Raw genomic sequence first — 27,632 nt, 5'->3', positions numbered from 1 at the left:
CACTCCGCTTGGGGAGAGGGTGGCCCATCCGCGCCCGGTACCCGCGAAGATGTCTCGACAGCAGGGACAGTGGGTGAAGCATGTAACACCTGGGGCGTACCTTGCGACGCACCAGACTCCCCACTGCCGCTACACTCCGAGGCAGCAGCCTGAAGACGGCTGACCGCGGCCATCAACACGCTCAGCTGTTCGCGAAGAGTGGCCAGCTCCTCCTGCGTCCGTACACAGCAGCCACACATCCTATCCACCCTAAGAAATCAATTTACTATAGAGTGTTAATAAACTTTTAAATAGACTGCTAATTCACTAAAGGCGGCTGATTATTGACTAAACTGTGATTGCTAACCACTTCTTGTAGAAAACAAGGAAAATAGCACTACCTGTCTCTGGACTGTACTCAAAACAAACACTAGCACTACTAGCACTATGGCTGACTAAAGGGACTCTGACTGTATTCAAAACAAACACGTGATCTATGGAACACTTAATAGCACTCGACTATTAAAGCTTCCTAAAAGCAAAAACACGCAGAAGAAGAAGTGACAAGTAAGAAAAATACAGTTAATACTTAAATTAAGGTAGCTCGCTGCACAGCAGACGTGAAGCAGACGGCGGTTAGGGCGACACTGACACTACTGTCACTATGGCTGACTAAAGGGACTCTCTGACTGTATTCAAAACAATGTGATGATGTAATGATTCTACTCCGCCGACGTGCAGATATACTACACTTGAAGGTGATCATCGATGATTATTGCTGTGTCTCGAGAGAGCGACTTAACGAGGGCAAAAATAAACTTAATAATTTACGATGTTTCGGTGGAGCAATAATCCCCTGGGCCACTGTTGTGAATCGGAATACCTCACTAGGAGTTGTTGCAGATTGTTGTCCATACTAATGGAAAGTCTCATTGGAAATAGGTTGCTGATAAGATCTAGGATCAATACTGGGACATGAACGACGCTGTCTTACAACTCTTCTGAAACTAGGAATCTTGGATGCATATGCGTTTTGCAAGGCATATTACATTGTGCAAATTTTCCCTCTTCCCTTCGTGATGATTAAGAAATTGAAGCATTGTCCGGTCACTTTTCATAGAGGCGTTATATCAATTAGGTGACGATACGAGACTGTGACAAAGTCACGGTTTCACGGTGAAATGGGCCCCTCTAACATTAAGAGGAAGGCGTCTGTCTTATATGTTCGGAGCACCCTTTTGATGATCACACAGTACTCATATGCCTTTACGTCTCGGCTGTTCACCTTATCGCGCCCAAGAAGTCTTGATCCGCCTGTTGGCCGTCTGAATTTTAGACTGAGACGCATTAGAGAGTTCTACCTATTTGAGGTCTAACGTGTCTTAGCGGCCAGAGCTCACGACTAAGTCTTTGTTGATACGCTGCGTAGGGATTCGCTGCCCGAATCTCGTTGAGCAAGTACCTCCGTGAATATTCTTGAAAATTGCGTGTATGAAAGTCAGCCTCCCGCTTCTACCAATGGCAGCGGCCTCCTCCTACATGGTGGTCAACAATTTCATTTTTTCACCAAGGAGCGTCTGTGTCGCATTAGGATTAGTAAGACAGATAAAAGCAGTGTGTCATTCCCTAGATACACTGCAACACGTGTTTTCTTCTGGTGGTAGTTAGAAAACTGATTCGGGATCAGGTAGTAGCTGATTTTCATTCGGTCTGTTGAAACTGCATATTCCACAGATATAATTGTGTGGCCGGCTACTATTTTTGTTTTGCCGAGTATAAAGACTAATACTGTCGTGTGGTTGATTCGTCACTTTGTACACTTTTCTTTACTTATGAGGGTGATGATGACCATTTGGCTTTTGGTCAGTATACGTCTATTAGTTACTGGTCCATCTTGAAACTGCCCCGATCTCAAGAACTCTTAACCAACATACTGAATCATCATCGTCATCATCATCATTTAAGACTGATTATGCCTTTCAGCGTTCAGTCTGGAGCATATTCCCCCTTATAAAATTCCTCCATGATCCCCTAGCGCACAATCCGCTGAAGAGTAAAAATCTCATTCTGCTTAATTTTTGTTAACTTATCTTAATCTCACCCAGCCAGCCTATTGTTTTCAACATATGATCCATAAATAATATGAACAACAATGGAGACAGGTTGCAGCCTTGTTTACCCCTGCAACTACTCTGAACCATGAACGCAATTTACCGTCAACTCTAACTGCTGCCTGACTATCTATGTAAAGACCTTTAACTGCTTGCAAAAGTTTGCCTCCTATTCCATTCTTTCGTAGAACAGACAATAACTTCCTCCTAGGAACCCGGTCATATGCCTTTTCTAGATCTATAAAGCATAGATAACAATTCCCTGTTCCAGTCGTAACACTTCTCCATTATTTGCCGTAAGCTAAAGATCTGGTCCTGACAATCTCTAAGAGGCCTAAACCCACACTGATTTTCATCGAATTTGTCCTCAACTAATACTCGCACTTTTCTTTCAACAATGCCTGAGAAGATTACCCACAACGCTGATTAAAGAGATACCTCTGTAGTTGTTACAATCTTTTCTGTTTCCATGTTTAAAGATTGGTGTGATTACTGCTTTCGTTCAGTCTGATGAAACCTGAACATACTTAATCTTAGTCTTCAAATACAGGGCGTTGCGTAGTTCTGGCAACAGCTGCTGCCCACATTGTGCTTTTGTTTTTTCATTTGTGTTGTTCCTTTATATTCGTTCCTTTAGCGATATTATTATCTTTTGTTTTTAAGAAAGTCATGTGAATGAACAGTTCAGTGGAAAGACAGGGGGGAAGGGGGGAGGGGGGAGGAGGAGGAGGCCTCGTGGCCTGGCCTCAGGATTTTGCCCCCGCCCACCATCTCTCCACCAGCCTGAAACTGAGTATGGCCATTACTGACTGCTCTTCTTAAAATGGATCTCCTGTTTGCACTAATATTCAAACACCTCTGCTATGCTGCCTTCTAATTAAATCAATTTTCCTACGTAAAATCTGTGTAATATACACTCCTGGAAATGGAAAAAAGAACACATTGACACCGGTGTGTCAGACCCACCATACGTGCTCCGGACACTGCGAGAGGGCTGTACAAGCAATGATCACACGCACGGCATAGCGGACACACCAAGAACCGCGGTGTTGGCCGTCGAATGGCGCTAGCTGCGCAGCATTTGTGCAACGCCGCCGTCAGTGTCAGCCACTTTGCCGTGGCATACGGAGCTCCATCGCAGTCTTTAACAGTGGTAGCATGCCGCGACAGCGTGGACGTGAACCGTATGTGCAGTTGACGGACTTTGAGCGAGGGCATATAGTGGGCATGCGGGAGGCCGGGTGGACGTACCGCCGAATTGCTCAACACGTGGGGCGTGAGGTCTCCACAGTACATCGATGTGGTCGCCAGTGGTCGGCGGAAGGTGCACGTGCCCGTCGACCTGGGACCGGACCGCAGCGACGCACGGATGCACGCCAAGACCGTAGGATCCTACGCAGTGCCGTAGGGGACCGCACCGCCACTTCCCAGCAAATTAGGGACACTGTTGCTCCCGGGGCATCGGCGAGGACCATTCGCAACCGCCGGCCGCGGTGGTCTCGCGGTTCTAGGCGAGCAGTCCGGAGCCGTGCGACTGCTACGGTCGCAGGTTCGAATCCTGCCTCGGGCATGGATGTGTGTGGTGTCCTTAGGTTAGTTAGGTTTAAGTAGTTCTAAGTTCTAGGGGACTAATGACCACAGCAGTTGAGTCCCATAGTGCTCAGAGCCATTTGAACCATTCGCAACCGTCTCCATGAAGCTGGGCTACGGTCCCGCACACCGTTAGGCCGTCTTCCGCTCACGCCCCAATATCGTGCACCCCGCCTCCAGTGGTGTCGCGACAGGCGTGAATGGAGGGACGAATGGAGACGTGTCGTCTTCAGCGATGAGAGTCGCTTCTGCCTTGGTGCCAATGATGGTCGTATGCGTGTTTGGCGCCGTGCAGATGAGCGCCACAATCAGGACTGCATACGACCGAGGCACACAGGGCCAACACCCGTCATCATGGTGTGGGGAGTGATCTCCTACACTGGCCATACACTTCTGGTGATCGTCAAGGGGACACTGAATAGTGCACGGTACATCCAAACCGTCATCGAACCCATCGTTCTACCATTGACGTCGTTGACAAACGCAGATATTTCGACATGTGACCATCTTGCAGTTTTCAAGACAAACATCTAAGCGCTGGCAAAGGCAATTTAGAAAATCGGTCCACAGAAAAACTCCGGGAAGGTAAGACGCACTGTAAACAGTAGCGCCATCACAAACCAAACACGACCGACATCAGAATTTAGCGGTAGTGAAATTAATAATCCACGCATGAGGTAGCATTAAATTTCGCCCTCTGTTTTCTGGCGAAAGAGAGAGTGGGATTCCATGCAGAATTCAAACAAAAACCGCCATCTCTGTTTATAAGGTTACTTGCTAATTTAATTTCCACTGATTTTCTCTGACACTTTCCCAATAACTGGAAGTGCATGCCAGAATCTCCGTTCTGTTGCTTTCAGAGGATGACCGGTGACAACAATATGACCCGTAATGGCGGGCTTGTTCGGCTGTTGTAATGATGTGTGACAGTCCTCCACAGTTCGATAGTCTGATCAATATGTATCACACCAGATCTGCAAGGAACACGGTAAACACCAGTCTTATGCAAACGAAGATCATCTTTTTAATTGAGATATGTGTACGTGTCACGACTTTTTAGAGTACCTGATTTCAATTCATCCGACAATTCTGTTAATGATAGGGATGGAAAAAAATGGCTCATTTCCCCTCTTTGTATGTCAGTATGGAGGAAATTGGATCGTGTCTTGAGACATCACTTTATGAAAAGCATATTCAGATCGACTTGTATCGACGGTCTGATGGTTTTCACCAGCCGGCATACCGTGATAAGGGACTTCGTACCTTGGATCACAGGGCCCGCGTCGTCTAGATCATTGACAGTTTTTCAGCTGAGTTTGACCATCGCAAGGTCACCTTTCGTCAGAATGTTTATAATGAATGATAGGTAAGACATCCGTTGTGGTACTGACCAACCATGCACAAGTGAACTGATTCTGAGATGGCACCAAACAACGTGACCTCTTCGCCTAATGCAGGGATAATTGCCAACAGGATCTGTCGAAATTTGTGGAAATATGGCATCAAATGGTGTTTTTCGACCCACGTCTATGGTTAGGGTCCTATTAAGTCCCGTAGAGGGTGATCATGATTTGCGTGAGTCGGGTGTCTGTTGTCTTCCTTGCAGTCGTGGCGTGCCATGTATTGGGCAGGCTATCGGCACTGTGGAGTACCGGTGTTCTGAGCATAAGCGTCGGACACGTTTACTGAAGCCGAACAAACCCGCCATTTCAGAATTTCGCCTTGGCGCCGGTCATTCTATGGAATATAACAATACGGAGATCCTGTCATACATTTTGTTATTGGATTAGTGTTATTAAGGAAGTAGTTGAAATAAATTAACAAGTAACCATATAAATAGAGACAGTGGTTTTTCTTTAAATTCATGCAGAGTCCAGCTCTCTCCCTGACCAAAAACCAGAGGGACGGAGGTAATGCTAGCTCACCTGTTGGTTATTAATTTCACTATAGATAACTTCTGATCTGGTTAATCTTCGGTTTTTTATGTCGCCAGTGTTTACAGTCTGTGTTACCTTCCCGGAGGTATCTGCAAACCAAGGTTTTAAATTCTTTTGCATAGTGCTTACTTCCCCCCCATGAACCATGGACCTTGCCGTTGGTGGGGAGGCTTGCGTGCCTCAGCGATACAGATGGCCGTACCGTAGGTGCAACCACAACGGAGGGGTATCTGTTGAGAGGCCAGACAAACGTGTGGTTCCTGAAGAGGGGCAGCAGCCTTTTCAGTAGTTGCAGGGGCAACAGTCTGGATGATTGACTGATCTGGCCTTGCAACATTAACCAAAACGGCCTTGCTGTGCTGGTACTGCGAACGGCTGAAAGCAAGGGGAAACTACAGCCGTAATTTTTCCCGAGGACATGCAGCTTTACTGTATGATTAAATGATGATGGCATCCTCTTGGGTAAAATATTCCGGAGGTAAAATAGTCCCCCATTCGGATCTCCGGGCGGGGACTACTCAGGAGGATGTCGTTATCAGGAGAAAGAAAACTGGCGTTCTACGGATCGGAGCGTGGAATGTCAGATCCCTTAATCGGGCAGGTAGGTTAGAAAATTTAAAAAGGGAAATGGATAGGTTAAAGTTAGATATAGTGGGAATTAGTGAAGTTCGGTGGCAGGAGGAACAAGACTTCTGGTCAGGTGACTACAGGGTTATAAACACAAAATCAAATAGGGGTAATGCAGGAGTAGGTTTAATAATGAATAGGAAAATAGGAATGCGGGTAAGCTACTACAAACAGCATAGTGAACGCATTATTGTGGCCAAGATAGATACGAAGCCCACACCTACTACAGTAGTACAAGTTTATATGCCAACTAGCTCTGCAGATGATGAAGAAATTGAAGAAAAGTACGATGAAATAAAAGAAATTGTTCAGATAGTGAAGGGAGACGAAAATTTAATAGTAATGGGTGACTGGAATTCGAGTGTAGGAAAAGGGAGAGAAGGAAACATAGTAGGTGAATATGGATTGGGGCTAAGAAATGAAAGAGGAAGCCGCCTAGTAGAATTTTGCACAGAGCACAACTTAATCATAGCTAACACTTGGTTTCAGAATCATGAAAGAAGGTTGTATACGTGGAAGAACCCTGGAGATACTAAAAGGTATCAAATAGATTATATAATGGTAAGACAGAGATTTAGGAACCAGGTTTTAAGTTGTAAGACATTTCCAGGGGCAGATGTGGACTCGGACCACAATCTATTGGTTATGACCTGTAGATTAAAACTGAAGAAACTGCAAAAATGTGGGAAATTAAGGAGATGGGACCTGGATAAACTGAAAGAACAAGAGGTTGTACAGAGTTTCAGGGAGAGCATAAGGGGACAATTGACAGGAATAGGGGAAAGAAATACAGTAGAAGAAGAATGGGTAGCTCTGAGGGATGAAGTAGTGAAGGCAGCAGAGGATAAAGTAGGTAAAAAGACGAGGACTGCTAGAAATCCTTGGGTAACAGAAGAAATATTGAATTTAATTGATGAAAGGAGAAAATATAAAAATGCAGTAAATGAAGCAGGCAAAAAGGAATACAGACGTCTCAAAAATGAGATCGACAGGAAGTGCAAAATGGCTAAACAGGGATGGCTAGAGGACAAATGTAAGGATGTAGAAGCTTATCTCACTAGGGGTAAGATAGATACTGCCTACAGGAAAATTAAAGAGACCTTTGGAGAGAAGAGAACCACGTGTATGAATATCAAGAGCTCAGATGGCAACCCAGTTCTAAGCAAAGAAGGGAAGGCAGAACGGTGGAAGGAGTATATAGAAGGTTTATACAAGGGTGATGTACTTGAGGACAATATTATGGAAATGGAAGAGGATGTAGATGAAGACGAAATGGGAGATACGATACTGCGTGAAGAGTTTGACAGAGCACTGAAAGACCTGAGTCGAAACAAGGCCCCCGGAGTAGACAACATTCCATTAGAACTACTGACGGCCTTGGGAGAGCCAGTCATGACAAAACTCTTCCAGTTGGTGAGCAAGATGCATGAGAAAGGCGAAATACCCTCAGACTTCAAGAAGAATATAATAATTCCAATCCCAAAGAAAGCAGGTGCTGACAGATGTGAAAATTACCGAACTATCCGTTTAATAAGTCACAGCTGCAAAATACTAACGCGAATTCTTTACAGACGAATGCAAAAACTGGTAGAAGCCGACCTCGGTGAGGATCAGTTTGGATTCCGTCGAAATGTTGGAACACGTGAGGCAATACTGACCTGACGACGTATCTTAGAAGAAAGATTAAGAAAAGGCAAACCTACGTTTCTAGCATTTGTAGACTTAGAGAAAGTTTTGACAAAGTTGACTGGAATACTCTTTTTCAAATTCTAAAGGTGGCAGGGGTAAAATACAGGGAGCGAAAGGCTATTTACAAATTGTACAGAAACCAGATGTCAGTCATAAAAGTCGAGGGGCATGAAAGGGAAGCAGTGGTTGGGAAAGGAGTGAGACAGGGTTGTAGCCTCTCCCCGATGTTATTCAATCTGTATATTGAGCAAGCAGTAAAGGAAACAAAAGAAAAATTTGGAGTAGGTACTAAAATTCATGGAGACGAGGTAAAAACTTTGAGGTTCGCCGATGACATTGTAATTCTGTCAGAGACGGCAAAGGACTTGGAAGAGCAGTTGAACGGAATGGACAGTGTCTTGAAAGGAGGATATAAGATGAACATCAACAAAAGCAAAACGAGGATAATGGAATGTAGTCAAATTAAATCGGGTGATGCTCAGGGAATTAGATTAGGAAATGAGACACTTAAAGTAGTAAAGGAGTTTTGCTATTTAGGAAGTAAAATAACTGATGACGGTCGAAGTAGAGAGGATATAAAATGTAGACTGGCAATGGCAAGGAAAGCGTAGCGTTTCTGAAGAAGAGAAATTTGTTAACATCGAATATAGATTTATGTATCAGGAAGTCGTTTCTGAAAGTATTTGTTTGGAGTGTAGCCATGTATGGAAGTGAAACATGGACGATTACTAGTTTGGACAAGAAGAGAATAGAAGCTTCCGAAATGTGGTGCTACAGAAGAATGCTGAAGATTAGATGGATAGATCACGTAACTAATGAGGAGGTATTGAATAGGATTGGGGAGAAGAGAATTTTGTGGCACAACTTGACTAGAAGAAGGGATCGGTTGGTAGGACATGTTTTGAGGCATCAAGGGATCACAAATTTAGCGTTGGAGGGCAGCGTGGAGGGTAAAAATCGTAGAGGGAGACCGAGAGATGAGTACACTAAGCAGATTCAAAAGGATGTAGGTTGCAGTAGGTACTGGGAGATGAAGCAGCTTGCACAGGATAGAGTAGCATGGAGAGCTGCATGAAACCAGTCCCAGAACTGAAGACAACAACAACAACAGTGCTTACTTGCCGTTGCTGCTCCTGTCGAAATATCAGCGGCTGTCGACATTGTCACCCAGCTGCATTTTCGTAAGTTAAATAACATATAGCGTGATATATTCCACATATTCATGTGTGGAAGTAACATTTGAAGGCATTCCTAATAAGAGTTTCCACTACCATAACTGGTACGGTCGCAGGAACTGAGGTCCATACACTGTACCGAGTGTGGCAGTACTTAGACTCAGCCTTTTAGGTTGCCACCAATTTCTATGTTTTGCCGCAGCCGAGTGCCGCTTGTCTCCCTGGTTTTGGAGGTGTTTATGTGGCCGTGACTGTGGGCGGAGCCACGAGAATAGGGGCGACTGCTCGGTGCTTGCGAGCGGATTTCGCGATATGTGGCTGTCCTCAAGACCGGAGTTATTCTGTGACTACGGAGCTGAGCAGTCTTGAGGCCCTGGTTTGCTGGTTGGTTGGTTGATTTCGAAAGGGGGGCCAATCAGCGAGGTCAACGGTTCCATCGTATTAGGGAAGGATGGGGAAGGAAGTCGGCCGTGCCCTTTCAAAAGAAGCATTTACCTGAAGCGATTTAGGGAAATCTAGGAGGCCAAAATCAGGATGACTGACGCGGATTTGTACCGTCGTCCTCCCGAATACGAGTCCACTATGCTAATCATTGCGCCGCCTGGCTTGGCATATGGGTTTTCTGATAGTGTGTCTATGTTCCATGTACGCACACACAGAGTCACATTGTGGAAAAGACTTGTGCATAACTAATCGTGGGAAGCAACATTCAATTCTAAAAAGGCACTGTCTTCTGATGGACCAGTAACCGCCGTTACCTAACAAATGGTCATGTGCAACCTGACCATGAAATGTGTTAATAATTCACCGTACTGAACTGGCGGCCCACAGTTTCCTGTATATCAGTCTTCAGGGACTGAGCGCGGTTTTCCCTTCCTTTTGAACAAGTGTATGTTTCCAATTGACCGTTGACTTGCTAGGTTTTTGGTACATTATGATTGGTGCTATTTTACTGGTCGGCTGCACCGGCAATGACGTGTTACTAACAGAAGGCATCGCTGGTTTCTAATACTGAGCTGTTTCAGGTTAGTTTCTGAGGTATCTCTTGTGCTTTGTGTGTGCCAGTGGATTGAGGTTCCATTGCCATAATGTACGTGACCGAGTCCCACGGGAAGCTCTCTGGATTACGCTATAGAAAACCGGCTGCCCTGACAAAATTATTAACTTGATTAGACAGTTTTATGACAACATGACGGCAAAAATCCTCCATGAAAGGAGCTTTCAGACCAGTTTCCCGTGACATGCGGTGTAAAACAAGGCTGTTTGCTGGCTCCCGCACTCTTCTCACTTTATTTCGCAACTGTTATGAGAGACGTGACCAAAGCCTGCAGTGGTCAAATGGGTCGTGACTCGAGAACAGACAAAAGTGTCTTCAACATCACTCGCGTCAAAACCAAAAGTCGCCTAAATAAAATATCAATCTTAGAAATTCTTTACTCAGACGACGTATGCATGATGGGTAATTTTCCTGAATCCCTCTAAACATATATGAACCCGCTAAGTGGCACCAGCAGAAGATTTGGCGTAGTCATAAGCATCACCAAGACGCAATTACTTCAACAACCACTTAGGGGTTCCAATACAGACGACTGCTGTATTAAGTTGGACAACAAAACATTTGGAGAACGTGTGACACTTTAAATATCTAGGTAGTCACATTAGAAGCGACAACAGCCTGACAGCAGAAATTGAAGCTCATATAGCTACAACAGCCTCAGTTTTCGGCAAACAGAATCACCAAGTATGGAAGTCACATGATCTCAGCCTACAAACTAAAGTTACGGCCTACAAAGCAATAATATTACTTTTTACTCTGTTCTTCGTAAACCTGGTACTGTTATAAATCTGACATTAGCCGGCTAGAAACCTTTCATCTTTGATGTCTGAGATCAATTCTCCCAATGAAATAGGAAACACGGAGATTTTGCGTCGTGTGAAACTGCCGGTAATTGAAGCTCTCTTAATGTAACACTGACTGACATGGAGTGGCCATATCATACGCATGGATGACAGTAGACTTCCCAAAGCGGTGTTCTGCTTAGAGCTCTCGGGTGGAAAGCGGCCAACTCCTGCGATATAAAGACACCATCAAGTGCCACCTCACACCCTGCGGCATTCCGAGCAAACGCTGGAATGAGCTTGCATTGCACAGATCAGAGTGGAACAGAGTGGAACAATTCGAGCATATCCCCCTAAATAACCTGGACGATAAACGAAATCTCCGCAAATCTAATCCCAAGCCTAATTACATCTATACTTATAACTCAACTGGGCAACTGTATTGCACTTTGTACGACCGGATCATCAAGGCAAAGCTCGGTCTTGCAAGCCACATCCGAACCCGCCACAATACGGACTAAACAACCTATGGAGTCGCTGTTGCCGGACACGGCAAGGAGGACATGATGATGTATGTAACACCTACAACGTGCCGACAGGTGGAAAGTTTCCAAACTGATTTCTCATAGACAAACAGCAGTAGACCAGCGTTGCCTGGTGAAACGTTGTTGTGATGCCTCGTGATAGGAGGAGAAATGCGTACCATCACGTTTCCGACTTTGATAAAGTTCGGATTGTAGCCTATGGCTATTGCGGCTTATCGTATCGCGGTAATGTTGCTCGCGTTGGTCGAGATCCAATGACTGTTAGCAGCATGTGGAATCGGTGGGTTCAGGAGAGTAATACGGGAACGCCGTGCTTGATACCAACGGCATCGTATCACTAGCAGTCGAGATGACCAGCATCTTATCCGCATGGCTGTAAGGGATCGTGCAGCCACGTTTAGATCCGGTGAGTCAACAGATGGGGGCGTTTGCAAGACAACAAACTCTGCACGAACAGTTCGACGACGTTTGCATGGACTATCAGCTCGGAGACCATGGCTGCGGTTACCCTTGACACTGCATCACAGACAGGAACGCCTGCGATGGTGTACTCAACGACGAACCTGGGTGCACGAATGGCAAAACGTCATTTTTTCGGATTAATCCAGGTCCTGTTTACAGAATCATGATGCATCCGTGTTTAGCTACATCGCGGTGAACTGACATTGGAAGCGTGTGTTCGTCATCGCCATACTAGCGCATCAGCCGGCGTGATGGTATGGAGTGCCATTGGTTACACGTCTCGATCACCTCTTGTTCGAATTGACGGTACTTTGAACAGTGGACGTTACATTTCAGATGTGTTACGACCCGTGGCTCTACTCTACATTCGATCCCTGCGAAACCTTACATTACTGCAGGATAGTGCACTACCTCATGTTGCAGGTCCTGTAGGGTCCCTTCTGGATATAGAAAATGTTCAACTGCTGCCCTGGCCAGCACATTCTTCAGATCCGTCACCAATTGAAAACGTCTGGTCAATGGTGGCCGAGCAACTGGCTCGTCACAATACGCCAGTCACTACTCTTGATAAACTGTGGTATCGCGTTGAAGCTGCATGGGCAGCTGCACCTGTACACGCCATCCAACCTCTGTTTGAGTCAATGCCCAGGCGTATCAAGGACGTTATTAGGGGCAGAGGTGGTTGTTCTGGGTACTGATTCCTCAGGATCTATGCACCTAAATTGCGTGAAAATGTAATCACATGTCAGTTTTAGTATTATATATTTGTCCAATCAACACCCGTTTATCATCTGCATTTCATCCTGGTGTATCGATTTTAATGGCCAGTAGTGTATATATTTTCTTTTCATACTGATTTATCATTTTTGGAGTAATATTTAATCTAGGAAGCATAAATCTAAAACTGTCCGAACAGGCCTTGGGAGGCCAAAGTGCACCGACCGGCCACCGTATCAGTCCACTCCGCTCTCCCGGCCGTTGTCAGTTTTCGTGACCGGAGCCACTGCTCCTCAGTCAGCTCCTCAAGGGCTGAGTGCACCCCGTTTACCAACAGCGCTTCGGAGACTCGCACGGTGACGTATCAAAATGCTAACGAAGACCGACAGCGCTTGACTTCGGTAATCTAACGGGAACCGGTACTGCCACTGTGGCAAGGCCGTTGGGAAACTAGGAAGCATTCTGTTCATTAATTTAAATCAATTTAATGAATGTAACTTACTGATCCGAAAAATCTAATTTGTTTTTATGATGCTTGGAAGCATGTTATTTATTAATATAAATAAATTTAATGAGTGTAACTTATTGAGCAGGAGAAATCAAATTATAGTTTTATTATTCTAGTTACTTACGTTGTCAATAAACTGATAAATTTACTGCTGCTAACCCGAGCTCTACGGATCGATTCCATCCTCAGGTTCCTCCTTCACGTGACAACTTAAAATATAAAAAGCACTACACTTACGCAGTATAATATTATTGGATTTCAGGTACTTTGCAAATGAGATATTTGTCATAAAAGAAAGGAACAGCGATCGGGCTGTAGCTCGTAAAGATATTAAGCATCTCAGCGCATGTGTAAAGAGGCGAAATACTTTATAATGTGTGCCTACACTAAGACGAGCGTCGAGCGTTAAAATATTTCAAATAAACGCTATGAGCCGCGGGGCGAATATATTTAAATCATTGCCAGAGCGCTCGACAGCAATAAGCTGCGAAACATTTGAAAGAGCAATCCATCATTTGTTAAGAACTGTTATAGGGACTTCATTACCTTTTCACAGTTGGACTCGGACTTGTTAAGATGTGTTGTGTAGCAGCGCTACAAGTTATATTTTATTTACTGTCAGAAACCAAGTAAATTACCGAGGAAAACGCTTCAGTAAACTGTGTGACGCTAAAGAGTACTTACGCGCATGCCAGAACATTTAATTTTTAAAAAATATCGGACAGACAAAGCAGCGATTGTTGAATTGCTCCATGTATGATAGAAACATAAAATGTAAGTTTTGTATTCATTGAATATTTGTGAATGTCTTTTTAATGCCTTTGTTCTTTGAGAATGTATTGATGCTTCGCTTTACAGAAAATCTCTGCCGGCCGGAGTGGCCGAGCGGTTCTAGGAGCTACAGTCTGGAACCGAGCGACCGCTACCTTTCCCAGGTTCGAATCCTGCCTCGGGCATGGATGTGTGTGATGTCCTTAGGTTAGTTAGGTTTAATTAGTTTTAAGTTCTAGGCGTCTGATGACCTCAGAAGTTAAGTCGCATAGTGCTCTGAACCATTTGAACAGAAAATCTCTGTTTATTCTTTTCTTTAAACTCACCTTGGTTTTTCAAAGTGTGTAGGCTTTGTTACAGGTTCGCTTTTCACAGAGACATCTCGATTGCATTCGGGAGGACATTAATGTGTTAAATTTCCGATCTGATAACTTTTTACAAAATTTCACGGTTTTGCATTCATTTCCATTTTTTTATTCAAGTTGTTTCCTGAGGTATTTTCATCGCAGATTCTGATTGCGTGAAGGCAATCCGGGTCAAAGGTCAGTTACGAAACTACGTTAGCGTAATCAAACCTTGTTCTTGTTGTTGTGGTTTTCAGTCCTGAGACTGCTTTGATGCAGCTCTCCATGCTACTCTATCCTGTGCAAGCTTCTTCATCTCCCAGTACTTACTGCAACCTACATCCTTCTGAATCTGCTTAGTGTATTCATCTCTTGGTCTCCCTCTACGATTTTTACCCTCCACACTGCCCTCCAATGCTAAATTTGTGATCCCTTGATGCATCAAAACATGTCCTACCAATCGGTCCCTTCTTTTTGTCAAGTTGTGCGACAAACTCCTGTTCTCCCCAATTCTATTTAATATCTCCTCATTAGTTATGTGATCTACCCAGCTAATCTTCAGCATTCTTCTGTAGCACCACATTTTGAAAGCTTCTATTCTCTTCTTGTCCAAACTATTAATCATCCATGTTTCACTTCCATACATGGCTACACTCCATACAAATACTTTCAGAAACGACTTCCTGACACTTAAATCTATACTCAATGTTAACAAATTTATCTTCTTCAGAAACGCTATCCTTGCCATTGCCAGTCTACATTTCATATCCTCTCTACTTCGACCATCATCAGTTATTTTACTCCTTTAAGTGTCTCATTTCCTAATCTAATTCCCTCAGCATCACCCGACTTACTTGGACTACATTCCATTATCCTCGTTTTGCTTTTGTTGATATTCATCTTATATCCTCCTTTCGAGACACTGTCCATTCCGTTCAACTGCTCTTCCAAGTCCTCTGCTGTCTCTGACAGAATTACAATGTCATCGGCGAACATCAGAGTTGTTATTTCTTCTCCATGGATTTTAATACCTACTCCGAATTTTTCTTTTGTTTTTTACTGCTTGCTCAATATACAGATTGAATAACATCGGGGAGAGGCTACAACCTTGTCTTACTCCCTTCTCAACCACTGCTTCCCTTTCATGTCCCTCGACTCTTATAACTGCCATCTGGTTTCTGTACAAATTGTAAATAGCCTTTCGCTCCCTGTATTTTACCCCTGCCACCTTTAGAATTTGAAAGAGAGTATACCAGTCAACATTGTCAAAGGCTTTCTCTAAGTCTACAAATGCTAGGTTTGCCTTTCCTTAATCTTTCTTCTACGATAAGCCGTAAGGTTAGTGTTGCCTCACGTGTTCCAGTATTTCAAACCTTACGTCTCCTGAAAACAATCGAGAACCGACGCATCCATTAATTTTTCTCTATTTCCAAGTCGAACAAAAAACGGCAAATCAGAACTGCCGTGAGTACGCAATCAATGCTGTAGGTTACATTCTTTATCTTGTCGGCAAACAATGCCAGACATTATCATCATTACTGTCATATTTGGTCAAATGTGTGTGGATAGCAAAATCTATAACACTAGAATGGGCTTTGTCATTGTGTCAGCACACGACACATTAAAAGACGTAGCTGTGATTACAGCAGTCTGCTGTTGTTCCTAGCAAGGCATACGTACCAAAGGCTTGAAGTGTTTAATTTTAATTTGGGACCTGAGCATATCTACTGAAAACTTTGACCATTGCTTTATAGCAACGTAATTTTACGGTTTCTTAAAATTCATTCTGGTGAAGATATTCTTGGAAGTGTTGAAACATACGTCAATGTACTAAACAGTTATGTGCAACAGGTTAGTTGTGTGATTCCTACGCTGTAACTCTAATTATTGAGAACTGTTGAGTTCCACTTCACAGTCAACGGTAAGGAGAGGTGGACTACAGACGGATGTGGCAACTGTCATCGTAGGAATGCTGTATAGGAACAAAGTGATTAACGATCAAGTTAACACAGTAAACAGAAAATTTACGTAACTTGTATTTCTCCAAACATAGGAATACTCATCACAAATAATGCATGAAGAAACAGAGTTCAACTTACACAATAGTAACAAGGGTGAGGTTTTCTTAACTAAGGCAAAAAGGATGACGTCGAAGTCGCGATTAAGCAGCTACCGCGCAGAGCATGTATGAAGGTAGTATCTGTTCCCGAAAGAACAGATACCATCGATGACCGTGCAGCGTCTCTAAACTGAAATGATAATTAAATCGACACCTTAGCTGCAAACAGGCGTTGATATACATCATTGGGGACATGTTGAAAATGTGTGCCCCGACCGGAACTCGAACCCGTAGGCAGGAGATCCCGGGTTCGAATCTCGGTCGGGGCACACATTTTCAACATGTCCCCAATGATGTATATCAACGCCTGTTTGCAGCTAGGGTGCCTATGTAATTATCATTTCACCGCGTAGAGTCACGTGGTGAAGAGGCTACAAGAGTGATTGGGCTCAGTCACTGCAACCAGCCATCGTACATCGCGGAGTAGAGGGCGCTTGTGGTCCAGATCCGCTGGAGGCGTGGCTCAGTGGGCGATCACCATTGGCTCAGCCAGATCCCAGGCGACCGATCGGCACTTAATGGAAACACGCAGTTCCGTTACCAACCCTACGAAGCCCTTGGCGTGGTATTGATATGTGACACCACAGAAACAAACACCTGTGGTGTGGCCTACATCTTATATCTAGTGGGATTCATGTCTACAGAGATAGCACGTGGTACGTTTCACTGAGATGTAGCTTAATAACATCCAAAGAGTGGAATAAGGTAATTGATGAATTATGAAATAATGTATCTATTGAAAATAAAATAAAATAAAATGTTAACGAACGGCCTACGCAGGAAATCCTTCAACAAATTCAAAGTGACTATCGACCAGAAGAGGTGAAGGACTTTTAATGGGAATGCATATGTATTTCTGTGAAACAGTGACATTGCTCTTGAATTTACATTTAGTAACGCCTTTTCCTGTAGGTTGTAAGTGTGAGTAGAAGATTGCGATCTACACGATGAGGACACAATGTCTATAGTGATGAGCGTAAAATACATTATCAGTAGTGAAATCTATTCGCTGGAACGGAGCTAATGGATCGATGGAGTTGAAATCAGTGGTAGTGGAGACCTGTCAGAAACGTCTGAACCCACAAAATTGTGACTGTGTTGTGACTGATGAAAGTTGGTGTCAAGTAGAAAATCCTTGAGCCAATCCCAGTCTATCACAAACTTTTTCTGATTACGACACACTAACTTTTTACAAAATACTCAGGGAGATTCGCTGCTCTGAAAATGTTTGATACATTATTTTACCTCGGATATTTATCTACAGTTTGCGCAACCGTTTCTATAGCGTTTCGCGCAGGCATAAAAACTGCCAGATAAGGCCAATAGAGTGTGTGACAGGAAGCCTGCGGTTTCGCATCGCAGTTCGTTCCCGAGACACAAGTACGAGTACCTTTGCAGGGTTAGGAATGGTATTACAAAAAGTTTTCAGGGAATGATTGTGGCGTTGGTTCACCTTTCTTTTCCTCGCAAGTGTGGGCAACAGTTTTGTCCATATCTTGGGTCAATTGATTTGACAGTCAAACGACGTGAAAGTGCATTTCAGAAACCAGTTTGGGGCAGAACGGAACTGTTACCAGTCCAGTCTGGAAAACTACACGAGGATCTTGAAACAATGATGTAACTGCACTTGTTTGTTAATAAAAGAACTATCACACTGACACGGAAGAGATTCATTAACTTCCTCTACTGTGGGTCCATAGCCTGTATGAGCTGTGTAAGGGCCGCCGTTTTCCGTTTATCGCTGCTACCGACTTTTTCCCGCTATTGCAGTTTCAGCATTACGCCACAGTCTAGCACAAAATCCTTTGTCGGATTTGATGACACAGATAGTGCCGTGACGTAAAGTATGTAGTCATAATCGGAAAATAATCACCGTTACTATTTATTGCAGAAAGATGGCATTGTGTAGTAAGAGAAACTAAAAGAGATTCATGGATTTTCAAAGCCTATATCATTAACGATATCGAACCGTATATGATAAAATGAAATATTTAACTTAGTAACATCTAACACACAAAAAGTAAGCCCAAGTGGTCAGTATCTGACTAAAGACCAAGCATATTTGCAGATCTCACATAATACACTAATTTAATTAGAATGAAAGCTCTAACCTCACTAAAACTATTAATAATTTCCAGCTCTACACGAAAGCTATGACTTACTCACTCATACCGCCATTATAGGCTGCACACAGCAACCTGATTTTGATGGGGGCATGTTACAGGGGAGCAAGCACTCTCACACGAGGACGCAGACGCAAAAGTCACTAAGAAATGGGCTTCCAGATCACCGTTGAAGACGGAGCCTCACGATTTGCAAGGTACCATGGCTACGCACTAGAATGGACATAGAAGAGTGGAAAGACTCAGCTTTTCCGGCATGCTACGTTGAAGCACAGCCAATGAACAGGGATATTCATGTTGGTATTGCAACGCTCTGGACCAAGAAAATTTCTCTCATCTACTCTGAAACATTTGAAAAAAGCTCACCCACCCATCCATATCGTACAGACAGATATCCTAGGCGTGGTAACGGGTAATGGAAGGGGATTCTGATTTCAAATGTCATGAAACAGTACTGCTCCATTGTATCCTGTTTCCCAGTTAATCCGTACAACCTCAACTAGGCAGCAGAGACAACAAAACTTATGACAGTAGCAGTTGATGACATCTTAAAATATGGAAGAGGGCTATAAGACGTGCCTCTTTCAATGTGAGAAAAACTATTTTCTAATACAGTGAAGAATCTCCAGTCTTCGTCACGTTTTTTAAATTGTGATTATTAGTTTCAGCTGAATTAAGCCATTTTCTCATTCAATATAAAGTACTTGTGATAACGCGCACCAGATAATGCCACTGATCGCTACTGCCCTCCAGTATTTTTTATCTCAAAATTGCCTAATGCAGTCCAAAACCGATGACTGCAGGTAATACGTATCGCGATCTAGCTGAGTATTTCTCATAATAATAATAATTGTCCCTGTGTGGAAGGTACGATATTGCTTCAATCATTTTCAGAAGAACATGCGTTCATTCTTTTCATTGGCCAAATGCAATGATCTGAATCTAGATCGAGAAAAGTCGCATCGGACCACCATACACACGTCACTATGTTCACTGTAGCCACGAATTCTGAAGTATATGCCATTCACCAACGATCTGGCAGACATATACTCCCATGAGACAGTCACTTCTTGTATTGTTTCCACTCATAAAAATGTTGTTACACTGCTCCACAGACCAATGTTGCTTATAAGATCAGCGTCACCATTAGATTGTTTGCTGACCATTCGGTTGTCTATGGGCAAAAACCGTCACTGGAAGATGAAAGGAAAATTGTTGTAAACAATGCTCTTTTAATATACGGATACACGTGTGATAAAGATAAAGAACCGTGTGGTATCTGGTTACAATATTATTGTTGAACATCTGGTGCACTTAATGTCATATAAGTATTTATGGGCAGAAAACTTAAATGTGACCAACATGTTCAAATGTGTGTGAAAAAAATGGCTCTGAGCACTGTGGGGCTTAACAGCTATGGTCATCAGTCCCCTAGAACTTAGAACTACTTAAACCTAACTAACCTAAGGACATCACACAACACCCAGCCATCACGAGGCAGTGAGAAAATCCCTGACCTCGCCGGGAATCGAACCCGGGAACCCGGGCGTGGCAAGCGAGAACGCTACCGCACGACCAAATGCGCGTGAATTCCTAAGGCATCAAACAGCTGATCTCATCAGTCCATACACTTACACACTACTTAAACTAACCTGTGCTGTGAACAACACACACACCCATGCCCAAGGGAGGACTCGAACCTCCGGCGGGAGGTGCTGCGCAGTCCGCGACATGGTGCCTCAAACCGCGCGGCCACTCCACGCAGCGACTAATTTTAAGTCAGTATTGTGGAAGGAGACAGGAGAACAGTTTCGCTGGAAAAAGTGCGGCACGTCTGTAAAGAAGGTGAAATGCGGGTTGTCAGTGAGACTAATGACCAGTTACACTATTCCTTATCGAGAAAGCGTGAGACTTGGAATGGAACAAATTCACAGATGCGCTAATAAGAACGTAATTATAGATCCTAAAGTGCCACAGAGATGATTGCAGAGCGTTAAGCAGGTTATTTTGTGAAAGGCTTAGAGACCTTGTAACCTCCCCACAAAAATAAAATATAATAATATGAATAATACTCTCATTTAGCGTAACTACCCAACAGTGAAAATATAATACAATGTGACAAACCTATAACCTTTCAATAATTGACAGTCAAGTTAACCTGGTAAATTTTGGACGTCAGCAATGCTGCGTCATGGCCCTGATACATAATTCTGAATAAGCTGAAAAATCGCCGGATAACGCGTATATATCTGCTCCTATAAGATATTTTTCCTGGCGCAGCTAAGTGCAATGCTGGCCGATAGATTTGTCTTATAAAAAAGGAAAGAACTGACTTTTCTTTTCAATAATCGGGATGGCCAAGGATGGGAGAAATTATTGAATTGTTTGAATTGAGATTAATGTCAAAAGTTACTTTTTATGAGAAGGATTATTATTATTAACAGATCTTTTTTTTAAACATTTACATGCGACTTGATTAACAATACTACATATGCGCGAGGCTGCTTTTACCTTATCCTACAACGCTCAGGCTCTGCCATCGCTGCACACGACCGGCCCAGCCAACACGATACACCAGACAAGACTGCTCGCTACCAACAACTTACTCCTACTGCTACACAGTTCCTACTGCACTCAATACTACTCTTTGGTCTCAGATTCTCTTCTAGCTTACATATCGCAGGCAGCGCGTGAGCAATACATCGAAATTACATCAGCTCGAGTGCGCTAGCAACAAGTTCTCTAACTATGGAGCTCTTACATAACCCTCCACTGGGGGGCAAAAATTTGGCAGCGATGGCGAGTCAATTGGACTTGCCATGAGCAACAAATTTTTCTATAATCTATTTAGTTTCCTAAGGCTACAATCACAGAGTATATACATCATTGGTAAGTGCAGAACATATGAATAAATTAAATAATGTGCACACGCACTGAGTACAAAACGTATTCAGAAATGACAAAGTATATACGCAATGAGAACAAAATATATTAACAAAATAGAGTGCACACCACTGAGTACAAAACATATCATTTTACAAGAATTTAAATGCACTGTATAAGCCTTTACTATTTTACAGGAACTAGGAAAGAAATGGGAAGGATTGCATCATGGTTGTAACACAGTAGGTTGCATGTAGCTGCACTGAAAGTCCATATCTTTCTACAGAAGCACAACACCAAGTGAGACAATCTGAAGTTCTCTTCCCTGAAGTATTTATTAGTGTAGCCAAGACACTGAGATGTTGTATTAATATTCAATGTTATCATTTTGGTAGTACATTAGGTACACCAAACAGTGGGACCATAATAACATCTTCATCGTTCAAGGTGGTGGACAGCTTGATATGTCAACACCATATTCTTGTAGAATCCATACTCTTACAGCAACGTAGAATTAGTGCAAAAACCAATATAGTGCTCCATGATCATGAGGATGGACAGGATAAACGGATATTGCAGTAATTAGGTCAGAAGGTGAAGGACACATTAAGTCTTATGCTAGTCATCATAGAATTACACTAGTGTATCAACCGATATGAACAATATTGAGTATTACGAAACACTATTCATAACTCATCTGACTGAATCAGTGGCATTCATTGGCCAGTTACAAAGTTTTCATATAGTGTTACAAAACATTATTCAGTGTTGTTCACAAGTCATTATTTAAAATAGGAGCTATTGAATTATTGACATTCATTGGCTAGTTACAAAGTATTCATATAGTGTATTGGCACTCATTGGCCACTTACAAAGTATTCATATAGTGTTACAAAACATTATTCAGTGTTATACACAAGTCATAATTTTAAACAGGAGCTATTGAGTTACTGACATTCATTGGCTAGTTACAAAACATTATTCAGTGTGATTCACAAGTCACCATTTAAAACAGGAGCTATTGAGTTACTGACATTCATTGGCTAGTTACAAAGTATTCATATAGTGTTACAAAACATTATTCAGTGTTATTCACAAGTCAGTCAGTGGCATTCATTGGCCAGTTACAAAGTATTCATGTAGTGTTACAAAACATTATTCAGTGTTGTTCACAGGAGTTATTGAGTGTAGCATCAAGTTACTGGTCTTTATATACGATATTATGTAAATTACATAAGACATATTTAAAATGTAAGACATTGGAACTATTACTTGAGGTCAGTAGTCCAATAATACATAGACATAATGGAATCAATACACAGAAAATTTGCATTATCTTTAAGACTCAAAATATATCTTAAACTGGTAGCATTATTTAGTTGTATACTGGTAATAGTTGGGACTCGTAATACTTTTTTTTAGCAATGCATTGCACTGGGATTGATAATTAATTGCTGGAGCATGAAAATATTTGCTTTTGACTTATTGTTGGAAATAAGGATTATTAATGGCATTCGTCATGAGTCAGCTGTAGCAAGGTTATGAAACAAGTACAGTACGTGTGATCACATTCATAAATGATAGACACAACTGGGTAAAACAATGCAAGTACTAGAACAGGTTTAATAAGTAACAGGTTTAGTAAGTATCATGAAAAGCTTCTCCTGAAAAAATACAAAGTGGATTATTGAGCTGAAAGAAGAACTGCATGTTATGCTGAAAAGTAGTGAACTTCGAATTAACAGGTAATGAAACGTGCACTTAATATGTATGTACTCTAGCTGTCTTTCCCAAAACATTCAGTCAGTATACTATGCGACATAAGACATACTGTCAAAAGGAACTGCAACAAATTCTTAAATAACTACATAGCATTTCTTAACTAACAGTAAATATATAAACTTCATCATTATCATCATCTGCAAAGAAAAACTTCATTATTCATATTAGCATATTCTTCATATAACTATTCATAATCATTTATTATCATCTGCAAAAAATAGACACTTCATTATTCATATTCATATTACCGTTTACTTCATACAACTATTCATTATCATTCATTACTTCATATAGTATAGAGTTTCTTACTTCTAGCATATTTCATCACTAAAATTAACATCTGTAGTTCTGTCTGACAGTCTGCATCAATCGCCTTGTATTCTGAAAGAAAAATAATTAGTCAAGACTGCTATCATACGATGTGTATAGTATATTCTGGTTAAAAATGCATAAATAAATAAATAAATAATGCTTGTTAATTCTGATCCATTTACTCTTCATGACAAGATATTGCATTTTCTTTCCTTCATTCTGATGGTAAAATTTCCATTTCATAGTAAACCACTGTGGTTGTTTAATTCATTTCTTTTACATGGTATTGCTTTCTGAAAAATGATGAATATGGATTAATAACTAGCATTTAATTCATATACCCATTAAATAAAAACTTGTTTCTAGTAATATAATTAAGCATACAGCATGGCATGACAGAAAACGTATTAGGTCAAAAACATAGACAATTTTCAAGTGCAAAAAATGTATACACAGTATCATAATGTAGTGCCAAAAAATCTAGAATAGGCAAAATATCATGACAGAAAACGTATTAGGTTAAAAACATAGACAGTTTTCAAGTGCAAAAAATCTACACACAGTATCATAATGTAGTACCAAAGATGTAAAATAGTCAAGATGTTGAGATATCATAAGGAAAAATGTCAAAGTCAACTCTTGTTTGTTACATCTTAAAGATTTCATAGTGCATACAGACAAAAATTCTACTTTCGACAGGAAAACAATCATACATACACAAAAAAATTGAAAATGTGCACGGTCTGATATATAACGACAAGAAAAACGACCTGCTAACCTTACTGTGCCGGGCACTTGCGAGGAAAAAATATGATAATCATCAGTAAATAGTCACATAAATATAATTGCGTGAGTGGTCATACAAATATCAGGAAATGGCGGTACAGTGTGATAGATTGTAAAGTATGTTCATTCAATAAAGGGTTTAATATTGCAAATATGGTGATTGCCTTTGCTTTCCTGGTTCTCAAAGTTTCAACATGTACCACATTGGGATGAGGAATGCTGCGAATTCTGTATGGACCTGGGTATAGAAGTTCAAATTTACTGCATCTACTCTTTCCTCTGTTGGATAAATAGTGTGTGCGTACTAATATCTTCTGTCCAATGTGAAAGTCACGGCGTGTACAAACCTGTTTTTGCGGTCTTCTCCGGCGCTCTGCGGCACGTTTGATGTTGTTGAGCGCAATCTCAATTACTTCATGGTGGCGTAGTCGACGAGATGTAGGAAAGGATACAAATTCTTTGATTTTGTTAGGTGGTTCAACATTTTTCAATGTAACAGTCGGAGATAGCAAAGTGGATTCATTTGGTATGGAGTTAATTACATCCTGGAATGAGTGTATGTGTATATCCCAATCAATATGTCTTTTATGGCAGTACATTCTACACAGTTTACCAATTTCTTTCATCAGTCGTTCACAAGGGTTCGAAGAAGCGTGATACTTGGATATATAGATCGGAGAAATGTTTCTAGCTCGTAACATACGTGTCCATATCGCAGATCGAAATTGTGGTCCACTGTCGGAAATTACTTTCAATACATGGTCTACATGAAATAAAAAATGTTTTACAAATGCATTCGAAATAGATTTAGCAGTAGCTTTGCATAACGGAGTGAAGGTAACAAATTTCGAAGTGAGTTCAACAGCGACAAAAATGTAGCAAAAACCTCTATTAGTTCTGGGAATCGGTCCAAAAACGTCTACAGCGGCCATGTGTCTCAATTTAATAGGTACAATGGGATGTAACGGAGGAATATGTGAAGTCGTGTCTGATTTAGTTTTCTGGCAGATTTTACATGACGCTAAAACTCGTCGAATACGTTTCTCCATGTTGGCAAAATAACAGTTCTGTCTCAGTATAAGAAAACATTTTCTGGCTCCATAATGGGCGTAACTTAAATGAGTATACCAAATTAATTTGTTATCAAGTTCGTCAGGAATGCATAATAACCAGTTGTTGCCGTCAGGGTGAGAGCGGCGAAACAGAATGTTATTGCGTACTGTGTAATGGTTTCTAATAGTAACGTTATTCTTATCTTGCCAAAGGTGTTTAATTTCTTTCCATACGTTGTCTTTACTCTGCTCTTGTGCTATGTCTCGTAATGACGATGAAATGAAGTTTTCAAATGCGACTTGTTGAATATACATGACGCTAGAATTTGCTTGGCAGTAGTTGGTTGCGATGTCTTGCTGATTGTTGCAGAGAGAACGGGATAGTGCGTCTGCTACAATATTTTGTGTGCCGGGAATGTGAACAACTGTAAAATTAAATTCCTGTAAATACAGTTTCCATCTGCTTAATCTGTCATGTGTAAATTTAGCGTAAAGTAAAAACTGGATAGTTCTATGGTCTGTGTAAACGGTAGTATGTCTTCCATAAAGAAAATGCCTAAATCGGGTAAATGCCCATACAACACATAATGTTTCACGTTCTGTAACAGAATAATTGCGTTCAGCAGGTGACAGAATGCGACTTGCAAAAGCGATGTTTTTAATTACTGTATTACCGTCTTCTTCAATTTCCTGAAAAATATGTACGCCTAAAGCTGTGTTAGAACTGTCGGTGGCAATGGAAAAATTTCTAGTGCGATCTGGGTGTGATAAAAGTGGTGCATTCAACAAAGCTTGTTTCAGATTGACAAATTCAGACTGCGCTTGGCTATCCCAGGACCAAATAGTGTTCTTACCCGTCAGTTGGCATAATCTAGGGGTGTCTAAAGCAGAGTAATGAATAAATTTACGGAAAAAGTTAATTAAACCCAGAAAGCTGCGTAGTTGTTTCTTCGTCGTTGGAACAGTAATGTCACGTAAAGCTTGAAGTTTTTCCGGGTCCGGCGCTATTCCTTCTGCTGAAATTACATGTCCAAGAAATTTTATAGAAGTTCTGCCAATGTGCGATTTGTTAAGATTAACTGTGAGTCCTTGTGCACGAAAAGTTTGCAACAGTTGTTCCAGAATCAAATTGTGTTCAGACCAGTTAGCTTCTGCAATAAGAATGTCGTCTACATACGTTGTGATTCTGTCTTTAAGTTCTGTCGGAAATATAGTATTCAAACCGCGAATAAACGCTGCTGAAGAAATTGTTAAACCGAACGGTAATTTACAAAATTGTTAACAGTCACCAAAACAGAGAAATGCTGTGTACTTTCTGCAGTTCGGATGGAGCTGAATTTGCCAAAATCCCGATTTCAAATCTAATGTGGAATAAACAGCAGTACCGTGAAATTTCTGTAGAAGTTCTTCTAGTGTTTGTGGGCGATCTGTTTCATTAATAATAATGTCATTGATGTGACGCGAATCAAGTACGAGGCGAAGTGAGCCATCCTTTTTCTTAACAATATGGAGCGGGTTTATGTACGGACTAACTGCTGATTCAATAATACCTTGGTCAAGCATAGTTTGCAATTCTTTCTTAACTTGTTCTCTGTGAATATACGGAATGGGATAATGTTTGGATTTAAACGTGTCGTGCTGTTTAACTTGAAATTGATACATAAAACCGGACATAGTACCAGGGATGTTGTCAAAAACTGGAGCTTGCTGTATAAGAATTTTGCGTAGTTGCGTACTTTCGTCGTCTGTATTTGCACTGCTCTGTTCAACCTTATCCGAAATCATTTGTATAACGTCATAGTCGGCTTCGTCTGGTGTATTGTAGTTGTCAACATACGTATCTGTGAACAATGTGGAATGTCAGTTTATGTTACGTGATGCAGAAATGACCTCTGTCCGATTAATTGTTCTTCTGCAGATAAAGAGTGCTGAAAATCTTGTGCCAGTTGTACATTTTCATCCTTTAACATTAAATAGGAATTTTGAAAGTCAATAATTGTGTCGTGTTGTACCAAAAAATTCGTACCTAAAATAACGTATGTTGTCAATAAGGGAACAATCCAAAAATTTGAGTGGAACGTATGACCCGCAATACAAAATGATAATTGTGTCTGTAATTTTACATCTACTCCTTTACCAGATACTGCTCCTTTTACTTTAGTTTTGCCTAATGGTAATGTAGGATAAGTATTCTCTTTGTTACAAGCGTTGAAAGTTTCCTCATTTATAACTGACATAGGTGATCCAGAATCGATTACTGCTGAAAATGTGGATGATCCAA

The sequence above is a fragment of the Schistocerca gregaria genome, chromosome 5 (genome assembly GCF_023897955.1).
Source record: "Schistocerca gregaria isolate iqSchGreg1 chromosome 5, iqSchGreg1.2, whole genome shotgun sequence".
Classification (NCBI taxonomy): domain Eukaryota; kingdom Metazoa; phylum Arthropoda; class Insecta; order Orthoptera; family Acrididae; genus Schistocerca; species Schistocerca gregaria.
Note: the sequence above shows the minus strand (reverse complement) of the source record.